Genomic DNA, 16,687 nt, shown 5'->3' on the forward strand with positions numbered 1-16,687 from the left:
GTAGAAGTGTCTTTGAATTTGTATCTTTGAACATCTTGAGTATCTGTGATGACCCGGGTCATCATGGTACCATGTTGAGGTAGGGAGAATGGGGCCATGGAATAAACCCCACCCTCCACTCCCCAGCTGAAGAGGACTGGGAGAGTCAATCACTTGATGGAAAGTCACGTCTCCATCCATCTGATAAAGTGCAGCAGAAATAAGAGCCCAATGGGGTGTGGGTGGGGAGGCGGTGTTCCCATTTTAGTACCCATAAAAGGGCATGTTGGTGTTCTAGGTAGGGCAGTCGTGTGAAAAAGAGAGGGAAGGCTCTGGAGAAAAGTGCTTGGATCCCCAGAGCTCTGGCAGCCACTCCCCAGCTCTGGATTCGTAGGCAGAGTCATTTGACCTCATGAAGCCTGTTTCCTCATCAGTCAAATGGGCTGACACAGGACCTGTATCACAGTATTCTTTCAGACCAAGCAACATGATCCATAGGAGTATTTAGTGTGGTGTTACATAAAATAAGAAACACTAAAGAAAAATCACTTATTGTTTCAAAGTATTCTCCCGAGTTACATATTGTTCTTGAGATACCACCCTATTTTTCCAATTCCTAGTCTAAGCGTCCCCTCCACGAAAGCATAGCTACAGTTACTAATATGAACAGGATGTCCCCAGGGATGTATTAATAGTTTCTCATGGGCCAGTCGAACTGCTTCCGTTAAGGACCACAACCCTCCATTTCCTTATGATTTGCTTCTGAGTCTGGCCCTCCCTTTCCCAGCTGAGGTGTGGTGATGAATTCAGATAATTAACACCTCCTGCTGTCGCTGGCTTTTGCTATTGTTTATGGTTTTGTGTCGTCTAATGACTATGTGTCTGGGACTCTCTTTTTAACAAACATTTAAAACCTGACAGATGACAGCTCTGAGGTTCTAACTGTTCATTAAAAATAGGATTCTCAACGGGTAGCTGTTAAAGACAGAAGGGAGACTGACTTCTTAGCGGAGGTCAGTTGGGAACAGTGACATAAGCTGGGAAAGCAGTATAGCAGAGAAACAGCCAATGCCCGGTCAACACCAACGCTCTCTCAATCAAGGGAACTAAGAGCCGTGAGTTTTGCAACCGACTGACGAAGCAGGGGCAGTGCCAAGGCTCTGCTTCAATCTGCCTGCACCCTGTTCTGAAGCTGGGTGACCTTCTTGGAAGTGGGTGAATTGACCCGGCTATTTCTGGCAACAGTTCCGGTTCTCAGGCTCTTTATTCTAACAGTGCCACTTCTAAAGTAAGAAATATGCTGTCTGCCTGATACCAAGTCCTTGGGGCCAAACACATTCTTTCAGTGATGGAGGGCAAAGTCCTACATACACTGGACAACAAACTAAAATAGAAAGAAGTGAATATAATTTTTTCCTAGCTATTCTTGGGCAACTCACCTGGCTTAAAGCTGATGTACCATCTTTTCTTAGAATGAGGAAGGAGACACCTACACAAATGCCAAACACACATTTGCTTGCATATATATATATTTTTTTAATAATTCCAGAAACTTTCCTGTTTCTTTTTTTTACATTTATTGTATACTTTATTTCTATTATTACTACTTTGTGATAGATAGTGAAGTAATTATACAGTTCACCATAATGTAGAATCAGTGGGAGCCCTGATTTTTCTGTAACTGGGTGGTCCCATCTGGGGTGACGGGAGACAGTGACACCCGAAGTGTGTTGATATGTCCAGTCTGTTCTGTAATCTTGTTGTGAACCTCTACTTCTCTTACTTGCTATTATCTAATGTCAGAATTGGCTAGAAAGAAGAAATGCTTATCTGTGAAGACATAGGAAATAGCCTAAGGAAAACTGTAGAAATTGTTTGTGCCTTCCCTACCATTATTTCCTTATGTATTTTGTTGTAGTTTTGTTTACAGTATTAGAAAGTTTTCACTTTTGACTTCTCCCCGGAGGTGCTCCAACAATTCCCACACCTCTGTACCTAGCCTTAGTGAACCTCTCACTCTGTGTGTCCGAATGAGACTCAAGAACCTCCAGCTACACATCTGACTCTGTTTCCTTGAGTGTCCCCTCAACAAAACCTGCTACTGGTCCTGCCGTCCTTTGTGTAATTTATGGCCTCCTCTCATCGTCTTGACTCATTTCACCCATCTCCCCCTTTCCAGTTGTATTCACTGGTCCATTCCTCCTGTTCTTGCTCAGCACGTGTGATGGAACTCAAATCTAACTTGGGGCTTCCTTTACTTAACACCTTCAGTGACTCTCTCTGCCCTTCAGAATGAACTTCTAAATTCCTGGTAAGAACTATAAACTCTTTCCCTGTCTGGCCTTTGCCTGTTTATCCAGAGTCTCTTTCCCACTGCACTAGCCTTGGCAGCCTTATGCTCCAGCCATGCAAATGTTCTTGCTGTCTTCAGAATCCAGCCTATTCTTTCTTGCATCTGTGCTTTTGGAAAATTCTCTCCTCTGCTTGGAATGCCCTTTTCATCTTGGCAAAAACTAGAGAATCAACCAAGTTCCAGCTCCCTTGATGGCTTGTGGGAGACGCTCTCCCTAACTGTCCCCGTCTATTTTCCAGTCTGTTCCCTCTTCGGGGGCCTCAGAGTAAACCCTGCATAATTCAATTTGGGGCTTCCACTGGCGGCTCATCCACCAGGCTGTGAGCTCTCCTTGGGGGTCAGGATTAGCAACTGTCTGTTTCCATTACCTGTGGTGATACCTGGCTTCTAGTTAAGAGTGCAATAAATGTTTCTGGACAGAAAGATATAAATTAACCCGTTAACTTTAATCTCTTATAAAACCCATGAGAATGTTATTGAGTTTGCCTTCGAGGAGATCATGAACTTTCAGGAAAACATCCCTGGTTAAAGTAGGTAGTTACAGCTCATCAGAGATAAGAAAAGATCTTAGCTGTTACCCTATTCAACCAGCAGCCTTTTTCAGATTCAACATTGTGGTTAAAAGATATAAAATTATTCCCCCAAACTTATCGAGGGCAGAGGGCATTAGAACCTGTGGCATTCCCAATACCTAGTTTGGAGGCCTTCTTTTCTGATGCCTCCATTGGAAGTGTCCAGAATAGGAATTATTTACAATACTCTTGTGTCATAGATTTAACCTGCCATGTGGATGTGGTTAGTTCCACAGGTCAGACAGACTGCTAGTTTATATAAATAAATACAGAAACAAAAACTGTTGTATTCGACCCATAGGCAGTAAATCATGTTGAAAGGTAGCTGCTAAAAATGTTAACAGTGGGAAATTCTCTGGTGGTCTAGTGGTTAGGACTCTGTGCTTTCACTGCCAAGGGCCCAGTTCAACCCTTGGTTGGGGAACTAAAATCCCACAGGCCACAGAATGTGGCCAAAAAAATAAAATAAAAATGTCAACAGTTTTGCTCATGAAGGGTGTAGAACGTTACAGGAAAGGAGAAGAGGCAAGTATTCAGAAAGAGAATTTAAGCTTAATGAAAGTCATCACTGGAAGGACTGATACTGAAGCTGAAGCTCCAATACTTTGGCCACCTGGTGCAAAGAGCCAACTCATTGGAAAAGACTCTGATGCTGGGAAAGATTGAGGGCAGGAGGAGAAGGGAGCAACAGAAGATGAGATGGTTGGATGGCATTACTGACTCAATGGACATGAGTTTGAGCAAACTTTTGGAGATGGTGATGGACAGGGAAGCCTGATGAACTGTAGTCCATAGGGTCACAAAGAGTTGGACATGACTGAGAGACTGAACAGCAACAAAATCAGATCATCAAACTTTGGGGCTGCCCACTTAAACAGTGTGAACTTTTTTGGTTTAAACTCTGTGGGTCCCTCATGTCCCAAGGGATTCTGTGTCATTCTCTTGAGTAGGCCAGGCTCCGGATACCACTGGCAAGATTGCTTTCTCAGCATCCTGAGATCCACACCCAGGTCCTCCCAGAAGATCAGGAATATGTGCAAAACCAAAATCTTCTCTGTCAAACCTTAGAAAAGGAATTGAAACTAGAATTTGGGAGTATGGGTTTATCAATTTAAAAAATTAGCTGAATATATACTGAGTGCTAAGCATAACCATCCTTATTCTCCACCTGAGGAAGGGAGGCTTGAAGAGGCGAATAATTAGCCTAGGGTCACAGATTCAGTGACAGAAAGCCCAGGACCCAGGCATCGTAAGCATTTTGCTCTGTGGCTTCTTCATTCAGTGTGGCAAAAAGATTTGGAGCTTTTTACTGTGGTTGAATTAACTTGCTTATGCCAGGAGAAGTGGTACCCAACTCAATCATGGTGAGGGTTCTAGAATGCAAGGTGGAAGACTTGGTTCTAGTTCTGGCTGAGATTCATCATCTAGGAGTAAGTGTTTAGCGGGAGTGGTGGTGAGATTTCGGGAGCAAATAAATGAGTTATTGAATGTAGGTGCTGGTTATATGCTTGATATGTAACTATAGAGCCTCTGAGACCCCCTACATCACATGACAGAACTCTTAGAGCCTGAAACAGACTACACAAGTTGACATGAGTTGCTTGTTTGTTCCAGGAACCCTGCCCTCAGGAACAACAAGGCTGTAAACCAATAATAACTTCACACTTTGCTTCTCACAGGTCAATCTATCCAAAGCAATGGGTGAAGAGCTGGCTATCCAGACAATAGTTAGTCAAGACTTGTTTCAGTCTCCCGACCCTGCTGTCTTCACTGCTCCTCTGATTCTATGAACTCCACCCAGTCTCAGTCAGCTCCACATGGAAGACTGGCTATAAGTTGCTTGAGTGAGTGTGTGCGCAATCGCTCAGTCTTGTCTGACTCTTTGCTACCCCATGGACTGTAGCCCACCAGGCTCCTCTGTCCATGGGATTTTTCAGGCACGGATACTAGAGTGAGTTGCCATTTCCTCCTCCAGGGTATCTTTCCAGCCCACAGGCTGAACCTGTGTCTCCTGCATTGGCAAGCAGATTCTTTACCTGCTGAGCTACCAGGAAAGCCAAGTCACTTGAGACCAGATCCTAAAATCCTATAAATATTCATTCGACTTTCTCTTCTGAGAAATTAAGATTTGTCAAGGTGGCATTCCTCCATGTAGACCAGTAGGCCAGAATCTGGCAGAACCAGATTCAAAGCTGGATGTCTGCTCCCAAGGCCAGGTTACCACAAAAGCCTTAACTTCTTAGCACAATGCATGCTAAGTCACTTCAGTCATATCCGAATCTTTGCAACCCTATGGACTGTAGCCTACCAGGCTCCTTTGTCCATGGAATTCTCCAGGGAAGAGTACCAGAGTGGGTTGCTGTGCCCTCTTCCAGGGAATCTTCCTGACCCAGGGATCAAAACTGCACCTCTTACATCTCCTGCACTGGCAGATGGATTCTTTACCATTAGCGCTACCTGGGAAACCCCCTTAGCATTGTGAGATGAGGGAATTGCATTGGCTAATGAAGACTAAGATTCTCCCTTGCTTCCAAAAATAAATTTGATAAAAATTTGATAGAAATAAATGACTATTTTTGAAGCTAGAATAAAAATTTAATGAAAAGAAATAAAAATGAATTTAACTATTTGATAAAAATAAATCCATTTTTGAAGCTAGAATAAATTCTCTCCCTTTTGTCTTTTGTTGAAGAATCTTCCCCAATCTTTACCTTATATGCTTTTGTCTACAGAAATGAAATTGCAAGAAAAGGACCCTTTCAGATTTCTCTTTATTGTGGTGAAAGACACATACCATAAATTCACCATCTTAACCATTTGAAAGCTCAAAATTCAGTTATATTTAGCACATGTTAAAAGAGGTAATCATCATCACTCTTAAGTTCCAGAACATTTTCATCATTCCAAAGGAAACGACACATCCATAAAATGTTCTCTATGATCCCTCCTCCCAGCCTCTGGCATCCATTCATCTGCATGGTGTCTGTATGGACTGGCTTATTCTGGACATTTCATACAAATGGAATCATGGAATGTATGGCGTTTGTGTCTGATTCTTTAAGTGAGCATGAAGTTTTCAGGATATATCAGATTCTATCTTTTGTAATGTTCATGCTATGTCTCAGACATGGAAGAGCAGAACAGGAACAAGTCAAACATGAGAATTATTACGACTGAGAGTTTTTCTCCTCCTGAGAGAGGTGAAGCAGTGGTCCTGAAGGATAACAACGGGAAGGGAAATCCTCCGCATCCCTTGGCCATTTGACCTAAGGATGGCTTTGCATCACTTTCCCCAGGCCCTGGGCTGAGCCTGATGATGAGATTACGTGTAGGAAGGGCGAGCAGCCTGTCATGTGACGTGGCTGTGATCCTGTTGACCCGCCTGGTTTTTTCCTTGCATATTCCTTGGGTGGACATGAAGATGGTGTGGCAAGCTAGTGGAAGATGCCTAGTAACAGGGTGAGATTTCAGCTAAGATCCACCTTGCCCTTAGAACAGTTTATGTTCAATTTCACCAGACTAGTTGGAAAGAGGCTGCAGGGCAGTTTTTCTGTCCACATCTGGCAGGAACCATTGCTTTCTTAATTTCTTGCAAAAAGAGAAATCCGTCTTTTCCATGTGATTGTGGAGTTCATGCACTCCTTTTGTGGATGTGCCTGGGTACTGGTGTTGGTGAGTCAGAGTCTTTGAGATGCTAAAATTGAGAAGAATGCTCTCGATGAACTGTTTGGATAACTGCACAGAAAGAAGTGTTTACTGCAACATATGCAGAATCCTCTCCTATGGGATGCCTAAAAACATCAAAGAAAACAAATGGTGTACCTAATACTGACAAATCTGAATCATGATCTGATGCCAGAGACCAACTCCTTTCTTCCATGACAGCTGCACACTTAGAAAATTTATGCCATTTCCCATCCCAGTTAATGTCAAATTGAAAATTGATGCTTGATAAATTTGTTAGTAGGAAAATTACATTTTTTCCTTAGGGGATTTCTTTTTCTTCTTCTCCCCGCTCTGAGTTATGCATGCTATGGGATATAAAAAATGTAAAAAGAAAAGCCAAAAAATTGTCATCATGTTTCCTCTTTTCAACCTTTACAATGAAGGGTCACAGGGAGTTCAAAACTATTTATCTTATAAATATTGCATAGAAAATCGTAAGTTGAGATAAATGTCATGGAAGACACTAACACATATGACCACAGTAAATTTATGAGCAACTTAAAATATAGAGGCTCTCCAGAGTATTAAGACTGCTGTGAAATTATAAAACATTAGCTTTCTTTTCAAATATGGCAAGCATCTAAGGCAGGGATTCTTATCTCAGGGTCAATAGATCCCTTGGAAAAGATTGTGGCACTTATCCTGTGGGTATATCTTTCTGAAGATCGTAACCTTTTCCCCTCTTTTTTTTTTCCTTTTGTAATCTTTAAGGGCTTGGTGAGCTAAGGATAAGAAGATTCTTTGCTCTAAGAGGTGGTTGGATTAGTTATATTAAAGTGATGCCAATCCCGAGATTCTCTGAAATTAGCCTTGTACTAATCAAGAATATTTTCATAGCTATATGTTGCCTCTGACAAGCAGTGGGTTGGCTGTGTAACATATTGGCTCTTGTTAACTGTTTCCAAAAATGTTGCTCACCAGTCACTATCAAGACTTCCACCATTCTTAAAGTCTGGTAACAGGATATAGCCTATTATATCAAATCTCCTGCCATTTTTAAATACCTATTTTTATTCAAATAACTGTGTTTATTCTTCATTGGACAGTATTTGCTAAATAATACTACTTGTAAATTAATTGACTTAACTTATTTGGTAGGTTTAAATGTTTCCTTGCCTTCCTAATGAGTAGATGACATTTTATAAAAGAATAGTCCATATACAGGTCCACTCTTAGTCCCCAAATCTAGAGAGCTCTGAAGATGGAGGTTTTTCTGTAACTCACTTGAGAGTAAATGTGACCTGGCTTGAACTCATTTGGCAGCAAGAATCTGACCTGAAGTGGCGTGAGACTATTTATAGTTATTATTTATCTACTCAGTATGAATAATCATACATTTCACTGCAGAGACATTCATGTTTGATAATGGAATGCTGACCTGTCCCCTGCTTAGGACGTTCTGTAATATGTAGTCTATGCACCGGACTGTCTTCTTAGAAGCCCACAAATTCTGAATTCCAAAACACATTTTCCCCCATGGGACCCCAGGTAAAAGTTTGTGGACCTGAACCATATATTTTGCCTAAAAAATCTTTTGTAAGTTTGTGCGTCAGTATCTGTGCGATCAGTCTTAAAAGAACAAAGTACTCATCTCTCCAAATTGGACTGGCACACAGTAAGTTATTTCTGATCTTTGAGGAAGAACTTTAAAAAGCGCTTGTTCACCCTGTCTCTACTAATGCTTTGAAGGTGTATATAGGAGAAACATGATATAGAGTAGCTGCTTCATTTTGAGGCCTGTGTGTCTGTCTTGCTCTGTATTTACCTACTATGCCTAGTGCATAGTAGGTAAATATTTGTATTTGCAGTCTAATCAAATGACAATGTATTATCGCATTGGTTGAAAACAGAAAGCCTAACAATATAATCACCTTCCACGCAAATTGCAAAGTTTGCATCTTCCATGCTCTAAAATGATAATCTAAAATGAGTTAGGCCATGAATCTAATCCCTCAGTGCCACTGCAAAAATCACCATTTTTCTCTCCTGGATTCAGCTCTTAGACATCTGTTCAGAATTCCAGGCTAAGATGACCTAAGAGAGCAGCATTTTCAGAGTCAAGTGCAGCTAAGAGGTTTCTACCATATGGATCAGGAACATGCAGTTAGAGTTCAAATTCATCTAATACGCAAATCAGAGAGAGAATGCTTGACTGGCTAGATGGACATACATCTAATGTATTTTAAGAAAGAGATCGTATCATTGAGTGAAAGAGAAACAATGTGATCTTTGTTAGCAAGATTAAGAGAATCAAATACCTGGGTTCCCCTTGTACAGTGTGTGTGGGAATGTAAATTGGTGCAGCCACTATGGAAGATAGTATGGAGGTGTCACAGCAAACTAAAAATGGAAGTACCATATGACCCAGCAATTCTGCTCCTCAGTACATATTCGAGTAAACAAAAACACTAATTTGAAAATATACCTGCACCTCAATATCCGCAGCAGCGTGACTTACAATAGACAAGATAGGGAAGCAACCTAAGTGTCCCTCAACAGACGAATCAACAAAGAGGTAGGATATCTATACATGATGGAATGTTCTTCAGCCAAAGAACAGAATGAAAACGTGCCATTTGCACCAATGTGAATGGACTTGGAGGGCATTATACTAAGTGAAATAAAACAGAGGAAGACATATTTTGTATAATATCTCTTCTATGTTGAATTTAAAAAAATACAGCTGCTGAATACAACAAAAAAGAAGCAGACTAACACCTACAGAGAGCAAACTAGTGGTTACCAGCGGGGAGGCAGAGAGGCACAAAGGACTGTGTGGGAGATAGGCTCAAGGATATATCTTACTATACAGGGAATATAGCTGATACTTTCTAATAAGTGTGAATGGAAAGCAGCCCTTAAAAATAGTACTGAAATTTTAAAAATTGGATAAAACAACCACCCTGGGTTCCCATAATGTGCAGATGGAACCAGGAGCTTTTCTATGGGGAATTGGCTTTAATTTCAGTGGTGTGGGGAAGCCAGCGAAATATTCTCCCCACTCCCACCCTCCATTAATCCCGAAAAATGGATGAGAGTAGAGATATGCTGTCCTTATTAAGAAAGAGCTAAATCAGTAAGACTTGATGATGACCTGCTTACCTGTCCTAATTTCTATAAAGGAAGAAGGCATCTACTGGGGTAAGGAGGAGTGCAGTGGCTACTGGTGATCGGAAGAGAGACAGGGAGTCAACTGTTGTCAGTGCCCATCCATGCCCTATCTAGGGGAGGTGGTATTCCAGTGCACAGTAGAAGTGAATATATGGATAGATCTTAGCCGGATGCTCTTAATGTTGTTTTGCAACCAGATTTCCTCGTTCTGACCCCATGCTTGCTAAGCAACCTTGTGATTATAATTTTCTTCTCTGGGTATAGACAGATCTGATCATGCTCAAGGGAGTGTAATAGGTTTATGACAGTTATAATAAACTGGCTCTCTGATGTTATATATATTCTCAGGAGATGATCCAGAGAAATGCATTCTTACCAAATATGTCTCTGAGTGTTCAAGGCTGAGGACCTGTAAATGCTGGAAGGTCATGACCCCCCTGGGTGTGTTCCTCATATCTGACTCCACATTACTGCCCTCCCCCCCCACTTTTCAGCTGTATGTTACAAACAATAATCTGGGCCAGATAATGAAAATGAAACGCTATTTAAAATGAACTCTACCATGTTGAGTACACACATACATTAAAAACTGTATACCAGCAAAGTCCTAATGCATTGTTAAAAGACAAGAATCCATATAATTTCTCTCAAATCAGCTAAAGAGTCAACATGAACTCTTGTGTTAAGATAGGAAGACAATGATTATGAATCTGTTTCAAGTGGAAAAGACTTACATGGGATATGCAAACTTTGAGAGGGCTCTGATGTTTGTTTACTACAAATACATTTTCAATAGATATATTGTTATTTCTTATAGGACAGGAATGCAGAAATAAAATTTAAGACTGAAATCTATAAGTCAGTGAAACGGAATTTGATTCTCTTAGCTGTGTTGACTGATGGGGGTCCGGGAATAAAACTTGGGGTGGGGAAAGGGGCTTTTTCCTTGTAAAGCCTAGTAAGATAAATGGCTATAAATCTTTCAGTTAGCAAGGAAAAAAAACCCATTTAAAATAGAATACAATATACAACAAATAAATCAAGTATTTTATACATTGACAACTGAACCTAGAGCCTAGAACATATAGTTCTTATTTAACAATGTTAGTGAAATGCTTATTTTTAAAGAATAATTATGGACATTTTCATACAGGGTATACCACCTTCACATTCTTTGAATTTATGTTGCTGAAATACATTCCAGTAATCTATGTGCCATTTCTAGAAATAAATCAATTTCTTGGAAATACTTGGGAAATCATCTCATTGTGTCCTGTAATGTTAACAAAGAATGCCCCATATATATTGCAATTTGAGGCTTAGCACCTTTCTTAGAGAAACTATTGTTTTTGTCTGATGGTGAAAATCTGAATTTCAGTCTCAGTACCAAAGACCCTGTGTACTCAAGAATCTTCACAACTTCTGTTGGACATATTTTCTTTTTAGGAATGAAGGAGAATTCTCCCACTTTTGAGTGAGTCATTCTTTTATGTCAGTTCTACAAAATTGCATGTAACTTTATAAATACTTTTAAAAGATATAGCTTTGTAAATATTTAATATTCTGTTAATTTGATTTTGAATTGTAAATGTCAAGTATTCTGTTTTGAGGGGTTTTACGTTTTATTATACTTTGTTAAAAATGAAAAACTGTACATTTTTAGAATGTTTTCATGAGTAATTTTATTTTAAAAAATTAAAGTTTTTAAAAAATCTGAATTTCAAAGGAAATGGAGGGTTCCATCACATCTTCTCACAGAGAACTGCTCTAGCAAGACCTGTTGTCCCTCTGTGCTTAGATTGCTGCAGAAGTCAGAGACCTTGGTTCTCTGCCTCCAGCTAAATCCAGTCAGTGAAAATTCAGAGTTCATATCTTGTGCCCGGCAATATGTCGGGTATTAGAGAGTCAAAGATAAAAAGACGAGGCCTTTATCCTAAGGGAGCTTCCAGTCTTATTGGGAACAGACATGTGGTTTGGTGACAGAAGAACAGATGGACTTAGGAGTCAGACACCTAGACTTGATCAAGACTGGTTACCTATTTTCTCAAAAAAATCACCTGAGTTCATATACCTTACCTTCAAAGGAGGGTAGAACCTTCTGCTTTAACAGGCCCTCAGCCTTAGGCTCTCAGAAACTTGCTTGGGGGGCTTCCCTGGTGGACCAGCGGTTAAGGATACACTTTCCAATGCAGAGAACATGGGTTTGATCCCTGGTCAGGGAACTAAGATTCCCACATGCCACGGGGCAGCTAAACCCATGAGATATAAGGAAGAGCCTGTGTGCCACATAAAAGGAAAAAAAATAAAGAAAGAAATATGCTTGTTAAGGATGCATTTCTCTGAGTGAGCCCTTGGGGTTGATATATGAAAACCAGAAAGCCAATTTAATAATGAGCTCATATTTACTATATGAGACTATATAAATATTAGTCTTTTGATTTATAAAATATGGTTATTGAACTTACTTAACTCAGAATTATTTTGAAGTTGAAGATGCGAGAGCCAGCTGTCCTGCCTCTGATGCCAAGTCAGTCTCTCTCAACTGCTGCTTGTGCCATGATACTCTTGCTCATCAATCGGCAGGCTTCAGGGACGTTTAGAGATCAATATTTTACATTAACATTCTGATCTGCTTTGGAATTACTTTTCCAACTTCATCTTCTAATTGCTTCATCAATGCATATACTGTCTGCAATTGGCTATTCATTGTCTAAAAATTCATCTCGACTATCTACACCTCTATGCTGTTGTTTAAGCAGTTTTCTTCCCCTTGTGGCTTCTTGTAGAATGGCTGTGCACAACATTTAATCACCTTATCCAAGATCTACTGCATCACCAAGATTCTAGTTTATGCCACCCTATCCAGCTACTCCCTGCTCTGAACTCTAGAGCTGAAATGTCAGGGCAGGAGCTTGAAATGTGGTCAGTCTCAACTGAGAAGGCTACAAGTGTAAGATGAATGTGAGATTTCAAAGATTTAGTATAAAAGACAGTATCTACTCATATGGTTTTATATTAATTTCATGTTGAAATGATAATGCTAGCTTCATCTGTTTATTTGTCACTTTAAAAAATTAGAGCACAGGGAACTCTGCTCTGTTTTATGTGGCAGCCTGGATGGGAGGGGAGTTTGGGGGAGGACCAGTTCAGTTCAGTCGCTCAGTCGTGACCGACTCTTTGTGACCCCATGAATCGCAGCACACCAGGCCTCCCTATCCATCATCAACTCCCGGAGGTCACTCAGACTCACGTCCATCAAGTCATCTCATCCTCTGTCATCCCCTTCTCCTCCTGCCCCCAATCCCTCCCAGCATCAGAGTCTTTTCCAATGAATCAACTCTTCGTATAAGGTGGCCAAAGTACTGGAGTTTCAGCTTTAGCATCATTCCTTCCAAAGAACACCCAGGACTGATCTCCTTTAGAATGGACTGGTTGGATCTCCTTGCAGTCCAAGGGACTCTCAAGAGTCTTCTCCAACACCACAGTTCAAAAGCATCAATTCTTCAGTGCTCAGCTTTCTTCACAGTCCAACTCTCACATCCATGCATGACTACTGGAAAAACCATAGCCTTGACTAGACGGACCTTGCTGGCAAAGTAATGCCTCTGCTTTTGAATATGCTGTCTAGGTTGGTCATAACTTTCCTTCCAAGGTGTAAGCGTATTTTAATTTCATGGCTGCAGTCACCATCTCCAGTGATTTTGGAGCCCCCCAAAATAAAGTCTGACACTGTTTCCACGGTTTCCCCATCTATTTGCCATGAAGTGATGGGACCAGATGCCATGATCTTCATTTTCTGAATGTTGAGCTTTAAGCCGACTTTTTCACTCTTCTCTTTCACTTTCATCAAGAGGCTTTTTAGTTCCTCTTCACTTTCTGCGTAAGGGTGGTATCATCTGCATATCTGAGGTTATTGATAAGATGCATGTAAATGTATGGCTGGGTCACTTTGCTGTGTACCTGAAACTATCACAACTTTGTTAATTGGGTATACTCCAGTATAAAATGAAAAGTTTCAAATAAAACGGCTGCTAGGATATACAAAATCAATCATATAGCTTGCATTGTTTGTGCTCTCCAAGAGTCTCTGTTTCTTTCAGTCCTATGGAATTCTTGTAATCAAACCCCACTGGCGTTCAAAGTCAGATTCCCTGGGGGTCCCAGTGCCTTTGCAGGATCCTCAGGCTGGGAAGCCTGACACAAAGCTCAGAATCTTCACAACTGTGGGAGAACTTCTTTGGTATTACTGTTCTCCAGTTTGTGGGTCGCCAGATACGGGATTTGATTTTATTACATTTGCATCCCTCCAAACTAGACAGCATATTAAAAAGCAGAGACAGTACTTTGTCAACAAAGGTCTGTCTAGTCAAGGCTATGGTTTTTACAGTGGTCATGTATGGATGTGAGAGTCGGACTATAAACAAAGCTGAGCACCGAAGAATTGATGCTTTTGAACTGTGGTGTTGGAGAAGACTCTTGAGAGTCCCTTGCATGGCAAGGAGATCCAACCAGTCCGTCCTAAAGGAGATCAGTCCTGGGTGTTCATTGGAGGAACAGATGTTAAAGCTGAAGCTCCAATAGTCTGGCCACCTGATGCGAAGAGCTGACTCATTTGAGAAGACCCTGATGCTGGGAAAGATTGAGGGCAGGAGGAGAACAGGACGACAGAGGATGAGATGGTTGGATGGCATCACTGACTCAATGGACATGGGTTTGGGTCGACTCCAGCAGTTGGTGATGGATAGGGAGGCCTGGCGTGCTTCAGTTCATGGGGTCGCGAAGAGTCGGACACGACTGAGCGACTGAACTGAAATGAACTGTGCCCCTCCTACCATCTTGTTGCTGCTTTTTCTGTGTCTTTGGACACGGGGAATCTTTTTTTGGTGGGTTCCAGTATCCGCCTATCAATGGTTGTTCAATCAGTTGCGATTTTGGTATTCTTGCAGGAGGAAAGGAGTGCGTGTCCTACTCCTCCATCTTGGACCGGAACTCTACGGCTTGCATTGTTTTCTGCTAGATAGAGCTGGTCTAGAGCCCTTATTTTTGGCCACATGTCTGGCACTTAGCCACATCTGCCTCATTCTTTGTCACTTGTGAGTGTCTGATCCCCTGAGCCAGAGTGTGATTGCCCTGGGATTAGGCCCAGTGTTTTCAGGGGATGTACCCCATACAGCAGTGTCACTGAAGTCATAGTACCCTCAGTCTTATAGGAACAGGTAAACATATGAATCACAACTCAAAAACCAATCACAGAAACCCTTCAAATAGTTAAGTTGCCCAGAGGTCTTCTGAGCACCTCTATTGTGAAAAAAATTATTTCTCTATATAGGTATATTAACACTCCAAAAGTTTGAAGAGACTTGTAAATGTTTGCTGTTTGGGGAGGGAGTTCTACTGGTTGCCTGGTTTGAGTAAAATTTATATTGTCCTGTGCTTGCAAAAATGCTTTTGCAGTACTATAAGGACTTACGATTTTCATATTGCCCTTTGTCACTCGGTACAGTATTTTTTCAGATCCTTGGAGTTTTGTGACCTGGTGATGTTGAAAAAAATTACCAGCACAGTTACTGAAGGATGACATGTTGATGCCACCAAGTCTGGTGCTGCACTGAACACTGCCCTGTGCTATAATTCATCCCAGTCTCTAGCCAGGAAAAATCCCTGTAACTGGGAGGTAGTGGGATTCCCATTTGAAAAACGGGAGGGATGAAAGGATTTGAAGTTGGTTATAATAGGAAATGGAATTAACACATAGAAAGCTGAGGGGGAGGGCCCTATTGTTCATATGTATTAATATCATGGCCCTTGTGCTTAATTGCTCAGTTGTGTCCAACTTTTTGCGACTCCATGGACTGTAGCCCACCAGGCTCCTCTCATAGGCTCTCTGGGCAGAATACTGAAATGGGTAGCCATTCTCTTCTCCAGAGGATCTTCCTGACTCAGCAATCGAACAAGGGTCTCCTGCATTGAAGGCAGATTCTTTACCAGCTGAGTTACCAGGGAAGTCCCCAGGTCTTTATACTTCAAATTTAATGACATCAGTCTTGGTCTGCGCTGATCTCTAGGTATTCTTGAGTATGGGGGTGTTTTGGGTTTTTTTGACCATATCTTTTATTTCTTGAAAAAGCTAATTTTTATTTTATATTGTAATATATTTGACTTACAATGTGTTGTTTTCAGGTGTACAGCAAAGTGATTCAGTTACACAAACACACACACACATACACACATACACATATATATATGCGTTCTTTTTAGATTCTTTTCCCATATAGGTTAATACAAAATACTGAGTAGGGTTCCCTGTGTTATACAGTAGGTCCTTGTTGATTATTTGTTTTATATATAGTATGGTGTTGTTTACCTATCAACGTCCTTCCCATGCCGAAGTTTCTTCAATTTATTTTACTTAGTTATGCCTTTTCTAAGGAAAAAGAAAACAAAACCCTACACATTATTTCAAGATTGACCACAGAATCATTTAAGCACAAGAAATTCCTTATAAAGAGCATCTTATTAAACAGTTACCTTGAAAGGCTTTAGAAAATAACCTCTGCAGTGCAGAAAATGTCATTGGGACATTAATGTTTACTGTTTAAAAGCATTTTTAACTAGGACCTCAAGATTGCAGATGAGTTTCTATAGTTAGCGTAACATATTTTAAGTCAGGGAAGTTCCTGTAGGTTTGTCACTGTATATTAAATTGGGAACAAAGAAATTCAGTGCTCTGCAAGTCACAAAAGTGGTAAACAAAAACACAGACTGCCATGCTTCTCAGCACTGTTCATCTCTGAATTGCTCTTCCAGGAAAAGGAGAACCATCTAGAGAGTTGCTGTCATCACTTACGACTCAATGCAAAATCGTAGAGTTGAGTAACTTTCCAAATTGACTTACATTTCTCAAAGTGGCTGTGGGTTCAGAATCATTATAAACAGCCACTTTTCC

This window comes from Capra hircus, chromosome 26 (assembly GCF_001704415.2).
Source record: "Capra hircus breed San Clemente chromosome 26, ASM170441v1, whole genome shotgun sequence".
In the NCBI taxonomy this organism is placed as follows: domain Eukaryota; kingdom Metazoa; phylum Chordata; class Mammalia; order Artiodactyla; family Bovidae; genus Capra; species Capra hircus.